The 10,000-nt window shown below is 33.2% G+C and overlaps 5 non-coding genes across 5 annotated transcripts in view; all 5 read left to right on the forward strand.

Moving 5' to 3' along the window:
- Window positions 1–114, forward strand: part of LOC145846881 (5S ribosomal RNA) — a 119-nt gene extending 5 nt beyond the window's left edge. Inside the window, exon 1 of the ribosomal RNA XR_014370925.1 lies at window positions 1–114. This exon is cut by the window's left edge and continues 5 nt beyond it. This is a non-coding gene — a ribosomal RNA (5S ribosomal RNA).
- Window positions 115–2,969: 2,855 nt separating this feature from the next.
- On the forward strand, window positions 2,970–3,088 carry LOC145846859 (5S ribosomal RNA). The gene has a single exon (XR_014370906.1). It is a non-coding gene; the product is annotated as a 5S ribosomal RNA (ribosomal RNA).
- A 3,845-nt stretch (window positions 3,089–6,933) lies between these two features.
- LOC145846873 (small subunit ribosomal RNA) lies at window positions 6,934–8,741 on the forward strand. The gene has a single exon (XR_014370918.1). It is a non-coding gene; the product is annotated as a small subunit ribosomal RNA (ribosomal RNA).
- Window positions 8,742–8,923: 182 nt separating this feature from the next.
- Window positions 8,924–9,076, forward strand: LOC145846864 (5.8S ribosomal RNA). The gene has a single exon (XR_014370909.1). It is a non-coding gene; the product is annotated as a 5.8S ribosomal RNA (ribosomal RNA).
- Window positions 9,077–9,298: 222 nt separating this feature from the next.
- The window catches only part of LOC145846879 (large subunit ribosomal RNA), a 3,639-nt gene continuing 2,937 nt past the window's right edge, over window positions 9,299–10,000 (forward strand). The window contains exon 1 of the ribosomal RNA XR_014370923.1: window positions 9,299–10,000. This exon is cut by the window's right edge and continues 2,937 nt beyond it. This is a non-coding gene — a ribosomal RNA (large subunit ribosomal RNA).

Below are 10,000 nucleotides of genomic sequence, written 5' to 3' on the forward strand. Positions count from 1 at the left end.
CGACCATACCACACTGAGCACACCCCATCTCGTCCGATCTGGGAAGTTAAGCAGTGTCGGGCGTGGTTAGTACTTAGATGGGTGACCGCTTGGGAATACCACGTGCCGTAGGCTTTTGCTTTTTGAATTCATCTTTTTTGTACTATTTTTCTTTCTGACCTATTTATACTTATTACTCGTTTATTTACATTTCTTTAACGCTTAAAAGAAAAGTAAATTCTAGTTATTAGCAAATAAAAACGTAAGCCAATCAGATAACGTTATTTGCTGTTTAAACCAATTAGAGCGCTAAAAAAGTGGTTTGACCAGTTTGAGATATCGAAAAAATAATGGCACCATCTTGTAGAGTACAATTTTCTGAGTTAAAATTAATACAATTAGTCTTTTATACTAAAACTTAAAAGTTTTTTTGTCCAAAAACAAATAAAAGCGTGGCTACTTGAAAAATCAAACGAAAATAAATTTTGCACTTTTGTATTGTGAGTCATAATAAGTTATTTACTGTTACCAACAGATACTAGCAAAAGCTTTTTAAAGTTTTGTATTAACTTAATGTATTTGTAATTACTTTTACTTAATAGAAACTATTGAATTACGTTTACTTAGTTTACTTTTGTATGTGTATTAAATATATAGCAATTTTGCTTGAACTTAAATAAAGATTATTAAACTATTAAAAGAAAACTATCAAAGTTTACTAACTCAAAAGCTAAATCTTAGTTATATTGTTATAAACATTTATGTTGTAATTTACTAATAACTAAATGAGTTTATTTCAAACAAAAAGAATTAAATAATGTTATGTTATGTCAAGCCTACTATATGAGGTATATAGGTATATAAGGTATACAAGCTTATGTTTGAAAGTTATAATAATTAAAATAAAAATAAATATTTAGTTGGTAAAATTTGTATTTAATATGCTTTGAAATTAGAGTTAGTATAGATGTTTTTTTTTAAATATAATAAATATAAGTATTTAGTTACTAATAATAAACTAAAATACCAATTTTGTAGTTATTACAAAAAAAAAAACTTATCTTACTTAAAGTTCACTGTAATTGAAACATTATACAAAAGCTTTATAATTATAAGCTTTGAATAATTCTATTTGAATAAATAATAGATTCATAACTATATTCATGTTTGCATATTTAAATTATAAAAAGTTAGTGTTTTGTGTATTGACTTTATGATTATTTTATTTTAGTAACTGTTAGTTTTATACTTTAATAAAAGAAATATGGTTAACAAGTAAGTTAAAAATGAAAGAAGCATAAAAAAACACACTAATTAACTGCTTATTCAATAGTTTGATTATTTAATTATTTTTCTGTTATATAGTTTAATCGTATTGTATAAAAAATACAGAGGTTTAAAGTAAGTTTGAATAAAAATAAAACAAAACATATAATATAAGCATTAGTTAAAATACATAGTTTTTTTTTCTAAAAAAATTTAATTCTTTAATAATAAGTAGTAATTTAAATAAAAAATAATACAAGTAAAGTTATACAATATATATACTATAGTTTGTCAAACTAGGCAAACACTACTAGGCAAAAAACAAACTAGGCAAAAAACCTACAAAGTAGGCCACCACTACAATCCTATGTTCCAACTGGAAATTCAATGAGATCGTTACTGTACTTGTGATGAACGTTGATAATCCCCAAGATTGTAAGTCGAAGGCCTTACCCAACCTAACCAGCGCACTGGTTTTCTTACAACTGAATTAATCAACATTTATTATTGAATATAATCATTATTGATAGATAGAGGAATGTTGACAATCAACAACAGATTGTAGGTCAAAGGCATTACTCGACCCAAGTACCCACAACCTAGATTGAACAACATTTATTAGATAGATTTGTTTAATGATAGATAGAGGAATATTGTCAATCCACAACAGATTGTAAGTCAAAGGCATTACTCGACCCAAGTACCCACAACCTAGATTGAACAACATTTGTTAGATAGATTAGTTAGATAGATAAATAGTACAGTATAATCTCAAAGAATTTGAAGCCCGAACATTGAACGATAGTGGTGTTTCGTGACGACTAGCGGGATTCGATCTTACAACCTTCTGCTTATGAGTCAGCTGATAAGACCACTGACCCACCGCGCCACGACAAAGATAAAGAAATATTTTGCTATATAAATAGGTTGATTTTTATAATTTTGTTATACAGTGTCAATTACAGTGAACTTCAAGTAAGATATACAACAGTATATATATTTCCGAGTCTGACTTTGAGTACTTTTTATATATTATTAACAAGATTTTTTAGGAGTAATATCTGTTTAGTTCTTTAATATATCTTTAAAATAATAATATTTTTTAAGGTGTTTAAAACTTTTAGAAGCTGTATGTAATGTCTTTTAGTTTAATAGTTCTTTTAAATTAGTAAAAAAAATAAACATGGTTGAGTTATCAAATTAAACAAAATAGAACGTCAAGTATTTAATTACTAAAATTAATTTAATTAAAAAAAAATCTCAGGTAATCTAAAATGTCAGGAATTATTTAAAAATAAATATAAATTTAAAACTTATTATATTGAAAAGATTGATGAATAATACTCTTGAATGTATGCAATGTTTGTATTTGTAATGCAATAACATAAATGGATAGATCAATGACAAATTGTAAACATATTGTATTATTTTATTTTACGATTTTATTTTATTTATTTAATAATTCAATAAACTTTACTTCTACTTTTCCTGGTCTTAGGTAATTTATAGATAACAATTATTTAAACAAACACTTTTGTACAGTTACAATACAGTTTTAGTACAGTTTGGGAGTAACTGTTGATTAAAAAAACAAAAAAAAAGTTAATTCAGGTTAAAATTTTATAAGGAATAATTTTAAAATATCAAATTGATTGTAAATCAAGTGCAAATAGGTTTTTTAAATAAACCGAAGGGTTTATAAAGGCTTGTAAACGCCTTCAAACGCCTACGACCATACCACACTGAGTACACCCCATCTCGTCCGATCTGGGAAGTTAAGCAGTGTCGGGCGTGGTTAGTACTTAGATGGGTGACCGCTTGGGAATACCACGTGCCGTAGGCCTTTGCTTTTTGAATTCATCTTTTTTGTACTATTTTTCTTTCTGACCTATTTATACTTATTACTCGTTTATTTACATTTCTTTAACGCTTAAAAGAAAAGAAAATTCTAGTTATTAGCAAACAAAAACCTTAGCCAATCAGATAACGTTATTTGCTGTTTGCTTATTTGCTGTTTAAACCAATTAGAGCGCTAAAAAAGTGGTTTGACCAGTTTGAGATATCGAAAAAATAATGGCACCATCTTGTAGAGTACAATTTTCTGAGTTAAAATTAATACAACTAGTCTTTTATACTAAAACTTTAAAGTCTTTTTGTCCAAAAACAAATAAAAGCGTGGCTACTTGAAAAATCAAACGAAAATAAATTTTGCACTTTTGTATTGTGAGTCATAATAAGTTATTTACTGTTACCAACAGATACTAGCAAAAGCTTTTTAAAGTTTTGTATTAACTTAATGTATTTGTACTTAGTTTAAATTAATAGAGTTTATTTGGTTTACTTTATTATGTGTATTGAATGTGCTAGTATCTAAAAATAAATACAACTAAAACAAAACAAACAAGGAGAGTACTTGAATAGAACCAACACAATTTACAGACCAGTTGTGTACTAAATTTAAAGAAATTCTGAATAGTGAATATGCAATTATTATTATAAGTTCAAAGTTCACTTTAATTTAAATTAATGTATTTTGTAAATTGGTTTTATTTAATACGATAGTAGTGAATTACTTTATTTAATTTACTTTAGTATGTGTTGTATAACTTTATTTAAACCAGAAGCAAAACGGGATTATACTTTCAATAAACTACACAATTTACAGACAGTTGTGTACTAAATAAAAAGCTATTGTGAATGGTGAATATGCAATTATTATTATAAGTTATAAGTTCACAGTTTACAAAAGCTTTAGAATTTAGTTACTATTTTGTTCATATTTGCATATCTAATTTATGAAAAGTTAGTGTTATGTGTATTGGCTTTTTAATTTCTTTATTTGTAGAACTGTTAGTTTTATATTCTAAAGAAACATTTTTAAATAAATATGTTTAACAAGTAACTTAAAAATGGAAGAAATATATTGTATATATTGAACTATTTATATTTATTTCTAGCTATTTGCTTAGTGTATTTATTAATGTGATTTATTTTATTTTGTTGTTTGTCTTATAGTTTAATCGTATTGTGTTGAAATATATATATAACAAATACAGAGGTTTAAAGTAAGTTTAAATGAAAATAAAATAAGACATATAGTTGAAATATAAGTTTAAAAAAATAGTTTTTTTTTTTTTTTTTTCTTTGTTTGTTTGATTGTTTGTTTATTATATAATCGCGACGTGTCATTTTATTACTTTTAAGCATACTAAATATAATAATAGGTATAGTTATAGGAAAAATTCAATTAGTTTCTAATGTAATAAAAAAGTTTATTTCCACAAATAAATAAATACCTGAAAAATCAAATGAAAAATAAATTTCGCACTCCTGTATTGTGAGTCATAATAGGTTATTTACTGTTACCAACAGATACTAGCGAAGGCTTTTTAAAGTTCTATGTTAATTCAATGTATTTGTACTTAGTTTTATTAAAATGACAGTATTGATGGTTACGTTTATTAAGTATGTTTATTTAACGTTATGTAACTCAAGTAAAACCAGAAGCAAATAAGGAGACTACTTTCAATAAACTACACAATTTACATACCAATTGTATACTAAACTTAAAGCTATTCTATTTTATTCTTGATAGTTATTTTAAAGTTATTAAATTATACAAATGTATTTTGTAAAGTAGTTTTATAAAGTTACTATAGTTTATTTAACTTACTATAGTATGTGTTATATAATTTTAATTAAACCAGAAGCAAAAAGGGAGACTACTTTAAATAAACTACACCATTTATTGTTATATATAACTCTAATAAAACCAGAAGCAAAAAGGGAGACTACTTTAAATGAACTACACAAATTAAAAATATATTATTATTTATAAATCAATCGTGTTGTGTTTCAAAATACATTTTTCAAATAATGTTTTACAAGTATTTATCAGTTATTTAGTTTTCTTTTTATAGTTTAGCCGTATTGTTTTATTTATTTGTTATTATTTTTATTTAATTGTTTGCTTATTTATTTATCGCCATGTGCTTAAAAAATAAAACAACTATAAAGGTTAAAAAAGTAAGTTTAAATAAAAATAAAATGAAACATACAAAATAAGCTTATGATTTTTTATTATTATTATTATTATTATTATTATTTTTATTTTATTGTTTGTTTATTATATCTATCGCCATGTGCTTAAAAAATAAAACAACTATAAAGGTTAAAAAAGTAAGTTTAAATAAAAATAAAATGAAACATACAAAATAAGCTTATGATTTTTTATTATTATTATTATTATTATTATTATTTTTATTTCATTGTTTGTTTATTATATCTATCGCGATGTGCTTAAAAAATAAAACAACTATAAAGGTTTAAAAAGTAAGTTTAAATAAAGATAAAATGAAACATATAAAATAAGCTTATGTTTGATTTTTTTATTTTACTTTTATTAAATTGTTTGCTTATTATATTTATCGCGATGTGCTTAAAAGAATAGAACAAATACAAAGGTTTAAATTGTAAGTTTTAAATAAAATAAAATGAAACATACAAAATAAGCTTATGATTTTTTATTATTATTATTATTATTATTATTATTATTTTTATTTCATTGTTTGTTTATTATATCTATCGCGATGTGCTTAAAAAATAAAACAACTATAAAGGTTTAAAAAGTAAGTTTAAATAAAGATAAAATGTAACATATAAAATAAGCTTATGTTTGATTTTTTTATTTTATTTTCATTTAATTGTTTGTTTATTATATTTATCGCAATCTGCTTAAAAAAATAAAACGAGTATTAAGGTTTGAAAAGTAAGTTTAAATAAAAATAAAATAAAAATATAAAATAAGCTTATGTTTTTTTTTTTTTTTTTTTTATTATTATTATTTTTATTCAATTTTTTGTTTATTATATTTATCGCAATGTGCTTAAAACGATAAAACAAATATAAAGATTTAAAAAGTACGCTTAAATAAAAAATAATACAAATAAAGTTTATTTATAATAAATATATATATATTTAAAACATTAAAAAAAGTAGTTTATACATATTTTTTTTTATTTATTTCTTTTAAACATATTAAATAAAGTATAAAAAAGTATTAAAACATTTAAACGTAGCATAAATAAGCTTAAAACATTAAAATAATCGAAAAGAAACAAAGAAATTGAAAAAAATCGGAAAAAATCGGCAAAAAAAGTTCAACAGCAACATTTGAGCATCATACACGTATGCATTACTTTACACTAGTGAGAGAGACGTGTTTGTGCGTTCGGTCGACTTGACGAGAAAGCGGGCTTAAAGCATTACTGTTTAGCACCCGAGGCGCGGCTATTGCAGCGGCGGCGAACGTGCTATGTAAACGCATTGGAGCAGCGTATGAAAAACTACAAGCGTCCAGCGGCGGTAGGCTTATAGCTTTGCGAAGTCGTCGAGACGAGTAGCCGACGCAGGCAGGCACGGCTCGAGGCGGGTAACTGCAGCAGACAGATGGCGTGTTGCTGCTGACGAGTTAACCGGGGCAGAAGGCAAACGGTTGGTCGGGAGAAAGAACAGTCAGTTGTATAGCTGCATGCTGCAGTCGACGCGGGCTGGCGCTTTAAACAGCAAAAGGCCGGCGCCGACTTTCAGTAACGTTCGCAAGGCTTTTAAGCCGAGTGATAGAAAAGGTCTGTATTTATACAGTAAAAACGCTCAGTCGAGCAACGGGTTTAAACGCCCTCGGATAGTTATCTGGTTGATCCTGCCAGTAGTCATATGCTTGTCTCAAAGATTAAGCCATGCAAGTGTAAGTACGAGCTCACGTACAGTGAAACTGCGAATGGCTCATTAAATCAGTTATGGTTCATTTGATTGTACGCTTTTACATGGATAACTGTGGCAATTCTAGAGCTAATACATGCGTAAAGCGCCGAACTGACGTGAGGCGCGCATTTATCAGACCAAAACTAACCGGCTTTCGGGTCGTTACAATGGTGACTCTGGATAAGCTTGCGGATCGCACGGCCTAGTGCTGGCGACATCTCATTAAAGCAACTGCCCTATCAACTATCGTCGGTACGGTATCGGCCTACCGAGGTTGTAACGGGTGACGGAGAATCAGGGTTCGATTCCGGAGAGGGAGCCTGAGAAACGGCTACCACATCCAAGGAAGGCAGCAGGCGCGCAAATTACCCATTCCCGGCTCGGGGAGGTAGTGACGAAAAATAACAATGCAGACCTCGTACGAGGTCCTGCAATTGGAATGAGTACACTTTAAACTTTTTAACGAGTATCCATTGGAGGGCAAGTCTGGTGCCAGCAGCCGCGGTAATTCCAGCTCCAAAAGTGTATATTTAAGTTGTTGCGGTTGAAAAGCTCGTAGTTGGATATAGGGACGGCGAGGTTGGTCGGTCGAAAGGCTAGCACTGGCCTTGTTGTTCTTGTTGGTCGGTGCCTTCGCGGTGCTCTTAACTGAGTGTTGCGGTGGTCCGGCAAGTTTACCTTGAAAAAATTAGAGTGTTCAAAGCAGGCTTTACGCTTGTATAATGTTGCATGGAATAATGGAATAGGACCTCGGTTCTATTTTGTTGGTTTTCGGAGCACGAGGTAATGATTAATAGGAACGGACGGGGGCATCCGTACTGTGCCGTTAGAGGTGAAATTCTTGGATCGGCGCAAGACGAACGACTGCGAAAGCATTTGCCAAGAATGTTTTCTTTAATCAAGAGCGAAAGTCAGAGGTTCGAAGACGATCAGATACCGTCCTAGTTCTGACCTTAAACGATGCCGACTAGCGATCGGGCAGTGTCGAACTTAAGAACTGTCCGGCAGCTTCCGGGAAACCAAAGTCTTTGGGTTCCGGGGGAAGTATGGTTGCAAAGCTGAAACTTAAAGGAATTGACGGAAGGGCACCACCAGGAGTGGAGCCTGCGGCTTAATTTGACTCAACACGGGAAATCTCACCCGGCCCGGACACAGCGAGGATTGACAGATTGAGAGCTCTTTCTTGATTCTGTGGGTGGTGGTGCATGGCCGTTCTTAGTTGGTGGAGCGATTTGTCTGGTTAATTCCGATAACGAACGAGACTCTTACTTGCTAAATAGCTGCTCGACCCATTGGGTCGGAGACAACTTCTTAGAGGGACTAGTGGCGTTTAGCCACACGAGATTGAGCAATAACAGGTCTGTGATGCCCTTAGATGTTCGGGGCCGCACGCGCGCTACACTGACCGGATCATCGTGTGTTCCCTAGGCCGAAAGGTCCGGGTAATCCGTTGAACCCCGGTCGTGCTAGGGATAGGGACTTGCAATTGTTTCCCTTGAACGAGGAATTCCCAGTAAGCGCGAGTCATTAGCTTGCGTTGATTACGTCCCTGCCCTTTGTACACACCGCCCGTCGCTACTACCGATTGAATGGTTTAGTGAGGTCCTCCGATTGAGCCTGGTACGTGCGGCAACGCACTCGCCGGTGTTCGAAAAGACGATCGAACTTGATCATTTAGAGGAAGTAAAAGTCGTAACAAGGTTTCCGTAGGTGAACCTGCGGAAGGATCATTAACGAATCGAAATTTGATTTCAAGCGACGTCTCTTCTTCGAAGGGACCGAGCCCTGTAACTGTTATAGTTCGGTCGCGTTGCTTTCTGACAGCGGGAGTAATAATTCAGCACGCAAGTGCTGGCGCGGCCGCTTCTTTTTGAACACGATTTTTTGGTTGCATTGAGATTGATTAACACGAGAGATCTCTTAGCGGTGGATCACTCGGCTCGAGCGTCGATGAAGGACGGAGCTAGCTCCGAGAAGTAATGTGAATTGCAGGACACATTGAGCATCGATATTCTGAACGCGTATTGCGGCCTCGGGTAATCCTGGGGCCACGTCCGTCTCAGGGTCTTTAACACACCGATCCTTTCATTAGTTTGAAAGTGCCTGCGACTCGTTTCTTAATTAAGGAGCGTGTCGTCAAAGACAGCTGGTCTGGCGATTTCACAGCTGAAGCGTGAGCAGCCTGCTGGCCTCGGGTGAGGTAGCAACGACGGTAGGTGCTCGAGAATAAGTTAAGTGACTTCAAAAGGCCGACGTACAAAGCGCATGTACTTTTGTAGTACATCACTTTTGACCTGAGATCGGGCGGGACGACCCGCTGAACTTAAGCATATCACTAAGCGGAGGAAAAGAAACTAACAAGGATTCCCCTAGTAACGGCGAGTGAAGCGGGATAAGCCCAGCGCTAAATCCGAGCCTTTTTGGAGGGCGAGGAAATGTAGCGTATGGAATTCAGCATGCGGCGAACCAACGACTGCCCACGTTCTTCTGATCGAGGCCTTTTCCCAGAGCGGGTGTTAGGCCCTTGGCGGCGGTCGTAATTCGTCCTAGCGGTTTTCCCGGAGTCGGGTTGTTTGGAAATGCAGCCCTAAGCGGGTGGTAAACTCCATCTAAGGCTAAATACTGGCTCGAGACCGATAGCGAACAAGTACCGTGAGGGAAAGTTGAAAAGCACTTTGAAGAGAGAGTTAAAGAGTACGTGAAACCGCTTGGAGGCAAACGGAGGCGCCCATCGAGTCGCCGGACGTTTTCAGGCGCTGCGAGAGCTGTCCTACTGTTTGAGTGATCTTCGGAGACTCTTACGGTTGCGCTGGCGTCGCGGCGCTGCACTAGCGTTCGGCGAGGGCCGCGACCGGTTGCTGGGCTGACTTTGGTCGTTCGCAAGGTAGCTCTTCTTCGGAAGAGTGTTATAGGCGTTCGATTAGCTTCGGCTCGGCGACCGAGGAAGATTCCGCGTCGGTCTTCGGACAGGCTGCGTGTTGATCGCTGGAAT

The sequence above is a fragment of the Thalia democratica genome, unplaced genomic scaffold, assembly GCF_965202585.1.
Source record: "Thalia democratica unplaced genomic scaffold, ktThaDemo2.hap1.1 HAP1_SCAFFOLD_699, whole genome shotgun sequence".
Taxonomy (NCBI): domain Eukaryota; kingdom Metazoa; phylum Chordata; class Thaliacea; order Salpida; family Salpidae; genus Thalia; species Thalia democratica.